The sequence below is a fragment of the Trachinotus anak genome, unplaced genomic scaffold, assembly GCF_046630095.1.
Source record: "Trachinotus anak isolate AG129_WGS33_773 ecotype Australia unplaced genomic scaffold, CSIRO_AGI_Tana_v1 ptg000009l, whole genome shotgun sequence".
Taxonomy (NCBI): domain Eukaryota; kingdom Metazoa; phylum Chordata; class Actinopteri; order Carangiformes; family Carangidae; genus Trachinotus; species Trachinotus anak.
Genome location: NW_027273860.1, coordinates 9,893,179 through 9,908,293, shown reverse-complemented (window position 1 = coordinate 9,908,293; position 15,115 = coordinate 9,893,179). Strand labels below are relative to the sequence as shown.

Genomic DNA, 15,115 nt, shown 5'->3' with positions numbered 1-15,115 from the left:
CTGCTGGATGAACTTAAAGCAGAGTTTAGATTAGAAAATTTGTCCAAAATACCACTTAAGACTGTCTATTAACCTTTGACTGATGCCGAATAAAAATTAATTTCCTAAAGCTTTGACAGTTTTTGCTGGACCGGCCACGGTGCAGCGCTACATTCCTTGATGTCTGTGAATAATGAAGTTACATCATTGGTCAACCAAGTGTTGGACCTTTCCTCTTTCAAAAAAATTTGATGCTAAGATTTTCTATTATCAGGGGATGTTTTTCATTGTCAGACCCCTTTAGTGATTTTTTTTTTTTTTTTCAAAAGCCACCTAGCAACAAATCCAGCGACTTTTTGGACACAGGTCTAGACTGTACTCTATAACATTGATTACAGAGCTCCAAAAATTCCCACCGTGAGCAAACACTTGGCAAACGGTGGCAGGGGAAAACCTTCCTTTTAAGAGGCAGAAACTTTGAGCAGAAACAGACTCAGGGTGGGCGGCTATCTGCCTCCACCAGTTGTTTGAGAGAGAGAGGTAGACTGGAGCTGATAGTTATGCTCATGCTCTTTCTCATTTGCACTGTGAGTGACACCAGGCACAATTTCCATGTAAAAAAAGCTCTGAATGACACAGTCAGCAGGAGGCCCTCATAGCTCATTTCAACCAATTATCTAGATGGAGAGTCTATTCAGGCTGGATCTCTATCTTTTCTGTCTCTCCACTCCCCGGACAAGTTTTCAGTGTGAGCTGAGCCTCACATTTATTTTGCACTTCACATAGCAGCCAGATTGTTATCTGCTGTGGTGGCAGCACAACATAGAAAAGGATGAGCTCAACTGCTCCCCCCAAACGACAGAAAGTCTCATAAGGCCAGCAGTGAGAGGTGCGGTGGAAGTTATCATGGAGGAAATGATGGCTAGAGAAGGGTTCTGTCAGTGAGGGACTGCGTTGTCGCAGCAGAGCTTCCAGAGTCTTCACAGGAATGAGAAAGTGCCAGTATTTGTCACTTTGACAGGCAAGTGTCCGTGATACAGACTCACAAGTTTAAATTTTATCAGTATATGAATTGTTCAGTAATCCATCCCCAGCCATGGATGGATTACTGAACAGGCGTACCTGGCAGGGGCCATCAGACCCTGTGGGGAGTCTGTGTTTGCAGTTGTTAACATTTCTTGATGGAAATTCATACAACTACAAAATGGCCACAAAGAGGCGCTCTTTAAATCTGGGTGTCTCCCTCTTTTATAAGTGTGGTATTTTCGATATGTCTCTGCCTGTGGGCCTGTTGTCTCATAATCTGTCCATCAGTTCACCTTTAACCACATTCATTCATAACATAACGCCGTACTGTCACCTGACCTTACAGCTTCTCCGCCTTCATTTCACCCAGTCAGAAATGACCAGGACACCACAAACCGAAACGGTGACGGCTCCCTCGGTAGTTCCCGACTCTCTTGTCTGTCCCCATGGTAACCCTTGACCACCAGCAAGGAGCAGCCGTGATTCTCACCACTCCGCCGGCTATAAATGATTGCTCACTAAACAGGAGGCCAAATGCTTTATTACCTCCCTGATGTATTTCAGCATTCATTTATACACATAAATCATCAGCTGACAATGTGCTAAATCAGCAGGGACCTTCTTCCTCTGTTGGGCGCCCTGAGTGAATATTTTATCAGGGCTGCGACTCTGCGCATCATAATGTATAAGTGTAGGTTCAAGCACTCTGCTGAACTATAGAGAAAAGGTCATAATACATTAATGCTCCAGACTTATTGGTTAACAGACCTTGTGACTTCATGCCCTGGTGTCATGTGTAAATTGAATTGGATGTGACATGAAAACAGTAAAAGAAGAATAGTTCTCTTTTTGTGAAAGTGTTTAGAATACATCATTTTCCTGGTCTGGTTATAACTGGTTTATCTCCAGGCCTTTTCTTCATTTCATGCTTCATTATTATTATTTAGTTCATATTCTCCATATTTTCTTACAGGTTAACTGGAATAGGTTTGAAATCCTTTTTTTTTTTTTTTTTTTGTGGTACCAGTATTCGCACAGCAACACCCGATGTGTTATTTGTGTACACATGAGATGTGGTTGTTGTGTGAAAGTAATGGCGGATTAAACGGTTGGTTTATCATTTTAATACCAAAAGTAGGAACTAAAATCATTAATTGACCACTCATTCAGTCATGTGTTTCTCTTATGATATTGATTGTGTTATTAGAAATGAATGTGCTCTTTTTATTCCTTGAAGAAGCCCACTGTTCTCCTCATCCTGTTTGTGATTACAGAGGTCAAGGGCTGCATGTGGTACAGACTTTGCTGAACATGTCAGAGCAATGGTGTATTGAAGGGTTGGTGAATCAAGCTGTTTCTAAGCCTCTGTTTGGCTTCACTAAAGTGCAGTTTTGTGCAAATCCTATCCTATATTTAGGCTTGGTGCAGGAGCACAAATTCAGTGAAGGAAAACAGATAAAAGTCCACACTGGGTTGTTGCCGGGCATTGTTTTGACCTACTGCGTATTGATATATTGATGTCAACACTGAATTATATAGTCAACTTAGTCAAATAAGAGAATGCAGCCATGCAAGCAGCTTTGTGAGGCTGTAACATTAGCATGCTCACATGCTTCCCATGCTAACATGTTGATGTTTAGTAGGTGTAAAGCTTCCCATCTTAGTTCAGTACAGCCAAGGTGGCTTTCCACAAACCAAAGTATTGACAATTTAAAATTTTGACCTGATGGTGCCGGATGAAAAGTCAGGATTACCACAGTTATTAGGGTTAATGCTCTGGGGAACATGAACATCTGTATCAAAATTTAAATGGGAAATGTCAACAATTTTTTTTTTACCTGCTGGTGGTGCTAGATTAAATATCAGGGGACCACTAAAGTTATTGGTATCCATCTATCCATAGACAAATGTAGCAAAATGAATGGCAATCCCTTGAGATATTTCAGTCTGAACCAAAGTGATGACCAACCAATCAATATCGCCATCCCCAGAGCCATGCTGTTAGAGAGAGAGAGTGTCCCTGAACTTTATTGGTCTGAACAGGGTAATGTTTCAACTCTACTGCATATTTGGTGAATTGATGTCAATGCTGAATGATATGTGGTTCACTAACTTTCTGTCTATTCAGTATTGTATTAATTAACTAATAGTATCAGGTCTGTTGTTCATTCTCAGAATCAAAGTTGGTACTTTTTCTGTGTGCACACACACCAAAGTCAAAGAAATATGCTGCTGGACTAAGGAAAACAACCTGCAGATGTTACTTGAGTAGAGGTTGTCTGGGTCGACCTAAGCTCACATTTTATTTTATTGGAAAAAGTGTTTTTTTTTATTTGTCAGCAAAAATACACGCCACAGTAAGAAAAATGGTTGGAATTTTTAGACAATATTAAAAAGTGCTTTTTCTGACATGTATTTGTCTTACTGATCGATAGCGGAAAAATACACTCAGGGACACAAGGGTAACAAACATTTTTCATTTTTGGCACTTTTAAATTGTGGGCGTGAAGATCCTTCTGTACAGTGGTTCAATTCCTAAAGGCATGATTATTGTATGATGTAGTAACAGCTGCTCCTATCCACAGAGCTAAAATGCAGAGAGTGCATAATTTGTCTGGATAAAAGAAATGTATCTAAATGTTTAGTTAATTAAGGGTTTAAGGACGTCTGATGTTACTGAAGGTTGCATTAGCTTGTACTTCTGTAGTTTCTGTGTTTCACTAAAGCAGGCTTTTCATTTTTACTGCTCTGCTGCCCTAGAGGTCACAGGAAGTTCAACGAAAGGTCAGCTCTGCTCAGTGTAGTAGGACAGTGGACAGATGAAAAGGCCATGTAGGATTTGACCTTTACTGATGAGCGTCATCGGTTAGCACGGGAAAAATGGGGAAGGAATGCCTCATTCAGCATAATTTCAGATCTGGGCTTTTTGCAGAAATGGAAGAAGGGAGAGATGCATAAAGGGACAGAGGGAGTGTTAGGTAAAACATTAACACTAAACATTTTGAAGTGTTTACAGCTAACCTCTTCCACAATGAGTGATGATTGATAGATTCATCTAATCATCTAATTGTTTGACACGTGGGATATAACCTCGTGGGAGTTTTCTATGTGATTTCCTTTAATATCCTGATCCTAATTCTTTAATGCACCTTCAAACCAGTTATATTTGATTGCCACAGTTGTTTATAGCTTATGTGGTGCTTGTTTGAAAGAGAAAAACGACATGTGGTAAAGGAGGCCTAAATGATGGAGACTTTATGTTATAACCTGCCATCAATCAAACCACCCTCGTGGATTTCCACTGCAAACGATCTATTCATATGCATGTCAGCCATAATTCAGGATTGTTTATTGTTATTTCTAAATTCATTATTTATAAACTCATAAAGCAATATGGTCTTGTTTGTATATTATTAATTCTTTTGTGCAATTGAAAGCAGTTGGATGGAGAAAAAATGTGTATTATGTCAAAGCCTGGCAGATTATCAACAATTTAAATCATACTGCCTCACTGATAGGCCTGTTAAAAAGGCTACACTGGTTCAAATGTAAACCATCGTCCACATGATTTGGCCTTATACCTTTGTTTGGGTTCGCACATTCTCGTGTATGTTAACACTGAGGGGAGGTTAAACAGTGACAGTCACCGGCAATCAGGCTGAAATCAATAGATTTGATTGTAATGACAGCTTAGAGGGTTTTGTTCTCAAGAATGTGACTCAACATCTTGATGGGCTTCCAGGCAGCGCCTTGATTAAATAGTGATAGCATTCTTCGAAGGGTTTGGTTGTTCCTTGTACTGATGAAGTGAGGCATCAGTGGAGGTTTGTTTGCCTCCACGGATTGCCTAACGTTGCAATAGCTGCTTTGTGACATGTGAGTGGTGCAAACTTTAACACACATTATAGTACTATGTTTTTTTTTGTTTTTTTTCTGAAAAACTTTTTTCTCTGACTTGCAGGGCTCGCAGGGTATTCACAAAGAACTGGATTGTGAATGAAAAGAAATAAGGACATGTGGGAATGATGGGATGGCAGAAAAATGAAAGTTGACAGCAGGCTTTGAGGGAACAGACGACCAGTAAAAAAAAGTGAATTTTTAAGTGAGAGAAATGAAAAGCGTGCAGAGAAATCCGATTGTTCCTGCTCTTGAACATGAGGTTCTCTTTCTTCTCACCTTCACGAATGGAGATTGCCGTCAGCAGAGAATTAGAAGTTCATCTGGATTTGAAGGAACATCAAAAGCAGATGCGCTCATTCAGCTTAAAGTCACATCTGCTGTGCAGCATTGAATAGACTCACCACGAACAGTGGCAGATTATTCCTTTAAAGAGCCCCTCTGGACACAATTTAGAAAATATAACAATACCCTGCATTGAGTAATATTTTGTTTATAATGGATTTTCCACAAATGAAATTCCAATAAACAACTGAAAACTTCTTAGCACATCTATTGAGAATTCTAGTCTATGAATATGTGAATATGCTGTTGCCTCAGGGCTCCTGTTCCACCTACCACCACTGCTGGTCTCCTTATACTGTTCTGAACTCGATAACTAGCAGCTGCACAAGGCATGTCATTTTAAAGAAGTCAAGCTGATTCTCATTTGTGCTCTATTTTGTACGACCAGAAATTACCGGATTGCTGAGAGCCAGTGCTACTGAGCGCCATAGCACTCATTCACTTTTGAGAGACATATAAACATGTTGGTATCTCAGCAGACTTAAATAATTTTGGCTGAATTGGACCCTAACCTCAACTGTGTCTGTGAGATTCAAAGGGCTTCAACATGCAGGACACCTTTGCAGCTGACATTAGAGAATCATTGGTGCCACAGTTATAACATCAGGTCTCGTAGTTCATATGTGAGCTCTGTAAACGCACATTGTCTGATTCAATCTGCTACATAACAGCAATGGCTACCAGAGAGCTAACAATATCAATGTCACCCAGGAAATATCTTACAAAAAGATAGATTTCTCTTGAGACTTGGTTTAATAAAATAAATACACTGACTCCCACTTGCAGTTGTAACCTCAGGATAGTTTGCAGGGTGGCATCAGGCTTCACAATGAACTTGCTGGCTGATAAAATCCAATCTTTTCCTTGGATAAAATGTGGAAGGAAGCGTGTGGCTCTAACCACTTGACACAAGCTGTCTCCAGCTTCACTGAAAAATCAGTTTTTGGAGCATGACTGGTTGCCTGCCACTTCTTGTGATGACGCAAATGATGTGCATGCACATCTCCAACTGAGATTCCCCCCACCCCCCAGCATAGGAAAGAAGCATAAACATCAATCTGTATAAAATCAAATATCCAAGAGAGTTAGCTTCAGTAAAAACACGCTTTTGAGTGACGAGGTCTTTAAGATATTTCCCAAGACGTTCTAGGTTTTTGCCTTAGAAACCAGCAGTGTGATTGGTGCTGCCACTTTGATAGATATACTAACATTAACTGAGTTTGAAGGCAATTTCCTTGTGTCTTGATTAAATCAAGAAGCAGATGTTCTGATGGCTCAGTTGTGGATACTATGTATTCAGCCTATCAGACCTCTGTCAGATGTCGTTCACTTCACCTTCACCCAAAACTTCTCTTCTGTGTATACAATCTGTGAGCAGAATTCTTTACCTTCTTCCTCCACGCTTAATGTGGTGTGTTGTTCTGTGAATGATGAAGCCCAAACACTCACTGAAACTCTGGCATTTGTCCAATGTTTGGACGTCATTGATGAAAAGGCTGTCAGGCAGCCACATGTAGACACAAATCTCTGATGTTCTTCACCTCTTCAGCACAAGTCTTGAGCTCAGTTACTCAACCTACACTTGGGACATTTGGCAAAGAAATGGCATCATTAGGGAAGATGCGGCTGTTCAAGTTTAAACTGGGATATTTACATCTGCTTTTCAAGTACATCCATCTACACAAGCAAAGTCATTTGAAATGCATAAGATGGGGCCACAGTATACCCATATCCAATCAACAGTATTTCACCTGCTTCACTAGTGAGGTGATGTTTGTGACACTATACAATTTACTGTATGCATGCATGTTTGTGGTAGTGATTCAAGAATCATTCCCACTGCTGTTGTTTAAATTGGGTTATTTGAGGTTGCTGAATAAAATATGGTTTGTTTACAATTTGCGTGACCTCAGTGTATATAGTAGCGCATAGAGTGAAATAATATACACATCAAGGCTTATTAATAGTAGTAATGATTTAGTTCCAGATATATTAATGCACTTATAAAATAAAAGGCAGGCTTTAGTTTGGATACCTGACGAAAACACGAAAGATACAAACAAAAAATGCACAAAGAAATGCTCAAAATACACCTGTTATCACAAGGGGGAAAAAGACAATGGTAACAATAACAACTCAAAGTACAGGAGCTGAAAAGAAGTAGAATATTATTATTTCAGCCTGTTGGTCCCTAAGCATGCCTTTTGGATACTGGTGGCCTTACACTGTGTTGCTGTCGCACCATCTTATCTCTCTTCAGCACAAGTACACAAGGGAGCCTGAATTTGCATTTTTTTTTTTTTTTATCTCAGTGAGTGTCTGCAGTGCTATATTTTCAATCAAAAACACTAAACTGGACACCATAAGTGGATGACACTGTGATAGCTGAGACATAGTTCTAATCAAAGCCTGTTCTGATATAATAAACAAAATCATACATCCAATCTGTATCATCTGAAGGTTTGACTGTAGGGGTTGAAATTCTTAATGGATTTATTTGCATTGTTATTATTATTGCATTATCATATTTCTTCATGACTCCAGCAGAATAGCTTATGGAATGAATTTTAGGTCAATCAATTTATTTCCTTATCCTATGATAAAATGACTTTTAGAGGAAAAATTAAATTTGTTTTTATTTTTGCATCACACCTGGGACTGATATGATTAAACTATAGAAGCTGAATATGACTTAGATCCAGATTCCTGCACAAAGATGTCTATTTATCAATTATCTTAAAATTTGTAAAAAAAAACAAAACAAAAAAAACAAACAAAACCCCCTCCCCCCAAAAAACAGAAGTCCAAACAAAACAACAACAACAACAACATTAACAAAACCCTGTTATGAATGCTGCAGAAATGACTCTTGAAAAAACATTGCCAGCTGAGCTCCAGCGCCACTGTGTTCACGTCTGTTCATTCTAAGCACAGAAGCTGTGGTTTAAAAAAAAAAAGAAAAAAGCAAACAAACAGAAAAAATTGAGCCATATTTTCCCTTTTTTGACAGCAGGTGATACTGATTGCCACTTTTCATCAGGTGTCACTGATTGTTACCATGGAAACACAGCTCTTATTCACCCAAAATAAGTAAGTATTCATTTTTGTGCACCTGCATAACTTACATTAGAGTGAATCTAAGAATAAAAATCGTTTTTATTTTTATGAAACAGCCGCTGAAGTTCACCTATATTGATGGCATATTTGCAGGCACTTTAGGACTATTTTCAGAGCAGTTGTTGTGTCGCTGATGAATCATGGCCATGTTTTCTCTGTGACTTTGCATTTCAGTGTTGTTGTGGGTGTTGCTGATGTTTGAGCCAGCTGGGTCGGGTTGTTGTTGCTGGAAATGTGGAGGTCAGATACAGAGTTAGCTGGAGGGGCAAAAGAACAGCTGGATGAAACAGGATACTGCCTGCAGCCGAAGAAAGGCCAGGCACCCCTCTGTCTGACTACTGAGTGCACTTGGTATGTATGTGAGTCCACATGTGTTCGTGCCACATTTCATGCATGAATATTTGTCTTCATTTGTACATGGCTAGTCACAGTTATAACTCCATTTGCATTTGACCTCTCTTCCGTTCCTTGTGAATCTTCAGTGACATTGGTCGGGCTCTGGGAATGAGATGACAGCCGCTGGTTAAAGGAAACCACCTCCGCTATGCACCAGGTACTCATTAAGTCTCCAGTGGCAGCACCGTCTTTCCTGATTTAGCTGACATATCAACAGCGAAAGAGGAGGGGACAGGAGAGGAGCGCGAGGGAGTGCAGAGTTCAAGGGGAAAGGCGTAAATTTTACATTTGAAGCACAGAGCTTGCAAAAAAGAGAGGTATTGTGAGGTAGAGAAACAATTTACTTTCAGTGACACAGGGAGACTGTTAACATTTAGTAATTGAAATTGCTCTCGTGTTGTTTAGATGGCCTCTGTGTAATTGTACAATTGAAAACACACACTTCTCTCAATTGGACCATGGGTTGGACTGAGGAGTGTTATGGGAGGAATTGTGTGGAATGAAAGTCATCTATTTGTGCTCATCGATTAAACATCGTTCCCTGGGGTCTTTCAATCTGTAGATTTAATTAACAAGTTTCACAGGACTAACAGGCAGCATGGGCCTGCAGGAGGGAGAGTGAGAGTGGATTATAGTGGTGAGGAAAGCCATAATATGAAAGAAAGGAAAGGTGTGACACACAAAAAGGAAATTGGTATCAGAAAAAGACAGGTCCTTGGGCAACACACAGAAAGGAAAGGACACCAAGGTAAAGAATTTGATAGATTTGAGTGGGAAAAAGAGGGAGCGCAAACGATTGAAGGAGTGTTTAAAATTCAGTAGCACACATCAGTTGAACACTTTACGGAGTTGTGAGACGTCTCAAGGAAATATGTTTACTTCCTTCCTTGCCAAGAGTTGATACCACTCTCAAGTTTGTAAGTTAAATTAGCATAAAAACTGCAAATGGGGAAACTCTGTCCAAAGGTAGCACAAGACACTGCTTTTACACTTTAGGGTTTTTATATGGATCGAACAAATGAGACAGAACCTGTGCATTACAGAGGTAACAAAGTGGCAAAGTGTTTTTCCCAAAATATTGATTCCTTTGAGTCAGTTCTCGATTCCAACCACATGTAGACTGGAGGTGAAGCACGCAGCTACACAGCAGTCAATACGGCCTCGCGGTAACAACCACCTTTTCGTCATCACTGAACAATCGATACGCGACAGCCTGACAAAGCACATGTGATTGCCGAGCAGAATAAGCTGGAGATAGAACAATTCAAATACACTGACACACACAAAAAAAGAAGAGAAATGAGGAAGAAAGTAAAAATTGTGTGTAGAACCAGTTAAGTGTGGCTCTCAGAGTCTGAGGAGTCACATGTGCAGAGTATCTCATCCAGCAGAGAGAGGGAACAGAGAATAGGGGAAAATTGAAACTGAGAACAAGGGGTCCAGGTCTAGAGAGAGGTCTACCAGGAAGCAGAGAGATGGAGTGTATGTCTGTGTGCTGATTAAGGCAACCGGTTGCATCCATGTGCTTGTGAGGGTGTGATAAAAAAAGAAATGTGGGAAGCTTTCCAAATGAGGAAAGAGGAAGGATTTTTTTGTTGCCCTTCCCAGCTCTGGTAAATTAACCTTTGTCAAAGCATCAGCAGCAAATGGACGGTGAACATGAGAACAAAGTGTGTAATTAGTGAGTCATTATGGCAGTTTGGGTCTAAATGTGATGTAATTATACAATATTTAATGCTGCATGTACTTTGGCTTCCATAGGAAGAAAATATGATAATCAAATCTTTACGTGACCATCATTTTTCTCTGTCCCTCCTGCTCTGTCTCTGTTTTTCTGTCCCACATGGATGTGCACTCAGGCACCCTCACACACTTGAATTGACATTTTTCTCTTGCTTTAATTGCTCAACAGATTGACAGAATAAGGGGAACCCAGAAGCTGAGGGTCTAAAGTGAAAAAGGTGTGACCGTGCATAGAATGCATTACTTATGCATGCCAACTCCCAATACATTATTGAACATATGCCTCCATTTAAGGACTACAGCTTATCTGCAACTAAGTGCAGTTTTGCGAGATTCAGTAAGTCTTCCTGATAGGTGAAATAATCATTTAATTGCCATGATTTCCCTCAGAAAGAATCAGTTTCTCCTGGGAAATAGAGGAGCACGTGTACTGAGGGAATTTCCCTCCGTTCAGCTGTCTCCCACTAAAGAGGGAGAGAAGATTGTTCCTCAGATGAATCCTGATAGGTGTGGTTAGGTTGTTCTGCCTCTATCTTTATCTCTTGCTTCCCCTCTGCTCATTAACTCCAAAAGTAGCTCCCTGGTTGAGACCTGGCCTGCCAATAATAATCACAAAGCCGTATTGTGATGGTAATTCTCAGGGCAGCAGCGTTTGCTCTTTAATCTCGTCCACAGGAGATCTGAGGGAACATCGAAACACAGCAGTTATCCTGAAGAGGTAGAGCACATTGGCTACTATGCAAACCATTGACTGTGTTTGTGGGATAGTGTGTGTACTAGCTTTGTATGCTTGATCTTTGTTGGTGTGTACATGTAATCACACAAACTGTGTGTGAAGGTTTCTCAAGGGCTTGTTGGTGATGCCTTGGTGCAGGGTCCTTAACTGACTGTTGAAACTATGAATTTAATGAGTTGTAGTTGGACTCTTCATTCTTTATCTTGACTTTTTTTTTTTTTTTCGCAAAGTCCATTTGTCATTGCCATTGGTTTTCTCTGTTTTTGTTTCATGTCCACGTCTTCCATTGAAACAGAACAGGTTCATTTGATGCATCCTGAATTTAATAGGTAATCACAGTAAATAGTTATCTTATCCTAAGTTCTACTTATGAATGTTACTCACGAAACACACGAAGAACACTGTCCTCTTGAGGCCCACATTCCTCCTCTTGTTAAGTCCTTATCAAAGGAGTGAGATAAATGCAACTGCGGATACACGAAGGAGATGTGGGCGAGTGCGGGACAGGGCCACACCCTTTTAATGGTTTATTTGCAAAAGTGTGTTGAGGCACGGCCTATATAGGAACATGTAGAGATTTGCATGCTATCAGGGTATCAGTGCCCAGACTGCTGCTGAAGATAAAAAAAACCCCACAAAGTCAAGTCACGTTTGATTTTAACACATAAACTGTGGAGAGTCAGCTCGCCAATCAATGCAGACTGATCCTGAAACAAAGCAGGGTTAAAGACAACAACGCTCCTGCGGTGCAGCATAGATAAAGTTTCAAATTACATATAAACACAAAGATGTATTTATGAAGACTGTAGCTCAGTTTGTAGAGTCGGATGGCCATTAATCACGCACTTGGCAGTTTGATTCCCATCACCTCTCGTTCACATGTTTAAGTTCCTGTGAAAAAGACGTCAAACCCAAAATTGGCCCGATGTATGGACATGTATGTGTACAGAAAAAATTTAAGTTGAAGTCGAAATTTATGGAGTTCCATTTCCGTCAAGAAAAGAAAAAAGCCATGAAAAGTTACCTCACATCCTCAGCACTACTTAGGAATGTTTGTCACGACACACACAAAGAACACTTTCCTCTTGAAGCTTCCAATTGTCCTCTTGTTAACTCCTCATCAAAGGAGAGGGATAAATGTGACTGAGGATTCATGAAAGAGGGAGTATTGGACAGGGCCTCATTCTTTTAAGGGTTTGTTAGTGAGAGTGTGTTTAGGCATTGTCTATGCAAAAATTCCAAAGTATAAAATACTAAGTCAAATAGATAAAATAGTAAATGAAAAGTATGGATTATAATCTCATAATTTTGATTCAAACAAAGTACGAACTTTGAGTTAGTATATTTCAACTTTTACTCACTATCTCATAATTTACTATCTCACAACTTTGACTTACCATGAGCATTACTATCCTGTTTATCACTTCATATTTTTTGGCAGGGACGGGCTTCCATAAAACTCTGATGTCAAGTGTATTAACCAAGGTGGCAGCGACCACCGGGACACAGGACACTGATATCATCGGCAGACACTTTTATCCAAAGCAACGTACAAGTGTGGGATAACACTCAAGCTTTAGTACAGTAGGAGACCTTGGAGTAAGCTCTAAGCACTAAATCTGTTCAATAAGTATATTTTTTATGTGGGTTGTATCAATCATTGTATTACGAGATTACATTGTACAATTTTTGAAGAACTAAGGCACAGTGGGTATTTTATAGGCTTATTCCTGTATTTTCAGACTAAACACATATCTAATTTTGACTAGGTCAATGAAAAAAATCTAATGTATGACAGTGCCAGTGTGGTGAATGCTTAGAAACACTGTGTACGACCTTCATGTTGGGTAATAAAGGGAATATAATTAAACAGTTACCCTGATAGAAAAACAATAAATATAAAAAAACAACAGAAATGAACCTTTTGGCTTAAGTATTTCTGAAATCCTGGTATTAACATGGTGATTAAACAATAAAAGCATTTTTAGTTTTTTCTCTGATAAATACTGAGGGTACCACATAGTTACATGTTACAACCTGCCACACCCAGAACCCAAACTGCTTTTCTTTTTATTGTAACAACCCCAATGATGACAATGTGTCTGAATCATAAAAAGTTGTGTGGATGCAGTTTCTGTTATTTTTTTCCCTTTCTTAATCTTGTGTAACATTTCAAGTTATATTTATGTTGGTAGAAATCTCCCTCTCCACTATCAGATTATCCTACAAGAGGTTTGAACATTGACATGATAAACCACCAGAATACTGTAGAATACTGATATGTACAATAAAATCCAATCTTGTACAGAAATCACTTGATGTCATCCCCTTTCCCAGAAGGCAGGTTTTAACATCTGAATAAAAACAAATCTCACTAAAACAAACCGATTATGTCTTAAAGAAACCTTCCAATGCTGCAACCCAGCCCTGCAGCTTTATCATGATTATGTATCACCGTATGTATGCATTTCTTTTCATATATGTGAGAATGTGTGGGATACACGCCATCAGTTGCTTTGATCCTCTGTAATTGGTTGATATGTTTAAAAGGCTTTAACTTCCCTCTTGGTGACAATATGCATTCAATCTGATGGTATTAACCTGTCATCACAGGAAGCTTTATGCACACACACACGCATACATATGTTCATATAGACTCATTTGTGTGCAAACACACACTATGTCAGTTTAACAAATTTCACCTAAAAAGCTCATTAATTAACGCTGTATTTGTTTGTTTAAGCTTTACATAATTGTACAAACAATTTGTGGTTTCATGGGGTTATGTGCATGATAAATTCTTGGCCAGGTGCAGCAGATTTCACAACATTTAGTCCCAGCTGGGCTATAGCTGTTCTCCCATCCTACCAGTCTCTATGCAAAACTAAATTAACTGGCTGCTCCCTGTATGACAGTGTCACTTGTCCTTATCTACCTAAATATCAAACTATTACTTTAAACATGTAGGAAGCAGCTTTTTGCTCCCAAATGGAAGGTAGTGAGCCTCCGTAATGTGACTGTGTGAACATATTTTTGCCTCCACAACATAATGAATACAAGTGCAGACACACATGAGGATGATGACAGCGGACTTGCTGTCTCCTCTACTTTGCTTGCTTCAGACAGGAGAAAGTTTCAAATGCATTCACTTCCACTGAAAATCGGGTGAACAGTAAGTGAATTAAAGACAGTACTGTTCAGCCGGAATAGAATTTATTGTCACTACATCTTGAACATTCAAATTTCCACAACTCATTTTCCCACCATTGCAGAATTTGTTCTCTCCTTACCCAAAAGCCCTTAACTCCTAAATGGAATCAGCTTAACAGTAAAGGAACAAATGAGAGCGACAGAGCGAGGAAGAATGATTATTGTGCTACTTTAACATGTTGGTGGGAGGAAAAAAGTGGGAGGTATTGGTGGAAGCAGAGAGGGACAGACTGAATGCCAGTCAAGGCGTGTAGCCACCCCTGTCTATAATCAACATCTTTATCCATCATCATTAGCCAGTGCTAAACACTGCAACTGCCTATCACATCTGTTCATCCACCCACAGAAATGCAGACAAGACAAAGGGAAGAAGCAGGAAGACACTTGCTATTTATGCAGGACCTGGAGTGGTGGCACTTTCAGTCAGCAACTTACTTTTGCCCAATGTGTGTTTTGCCTGATCAGTCATGAGTATCGAAAGCTGCAGAGATTTAAGAAACCAAAAGTTGGCATTTTGAAACACACAGGAGTCTGACCACGTCTGAGTTATCTGACAATGAGCAGCCATCAATTAAGTGAGCATCCTCTTCCTTCTGAGACCTGCTGATAAACATACAAACACTGCATCGCATTCATCTTTTCCTTCCTCCGATGTGTCATCCCCAA

General features: G+C 39.7%; 1 long non-coding RNA gene across 1 annotated transcript; it reads left to right on the top strand.

Moving 5' to 3' along the window:
• Positions 1-8,397: 8,397 nt before the first annotated feature.
• Positions 8,398-13,568, top strand: LOC139625715 (uncharacterized). Its single transcript, XR_011691988.1, has 3 exons — positions 8,398-8,715; positions 8,847-8,917; positions 12,681-13,568. It is a non-coding gene; the product is annotated as an uncharacterized lncRNA (long non-coding RNA).
• The last annotated feature ends 1,547 nt before the right edge of the window (positions 13,569-15,115 follow it).